Genomic DNA, 294 nt, shown 5'->3' with positions numbered 1-294 from the left:
CAAAAATTAAATTTTTTATGAGGTATTTCTTTTTAATAGAGTATGTTGATTTTTGGACTATAAAAGGAATTTATAAGACTCCAAATATATCTGGGAATTTCTGAATTATCCAACTTGATGTGGACACACATGCATACCCATCAAAGATGTATGGCATATATATTTTTAATAAATTTATTTTATTTTCGGACTGATTATCCATGAAAGAATGAATATGCACCTCCACCAGCTTACTCTTTGAAGTAAATAAATCAAAAGAAATGTGACAATATATTGATAATTTGATATACTGTT

Source organism: Arachis duranensis, chromosome 3 (genome assembly GCF_000817695.3).
Source record: "Arachis duranensis cultivar V14167 chromosome 3, aradu.V14167.gnm2.J7QH, whole genome shotgun sequence".
Lineage (NCBI taxonomy): Eukaryota > Viridiplantae > Streptophyta > Magnoliopsida > Fabales > Fabaceae > Arachis > Arachis duranensis.
This window is presented reverse-complemented; position numbering follows the sequence as displayed.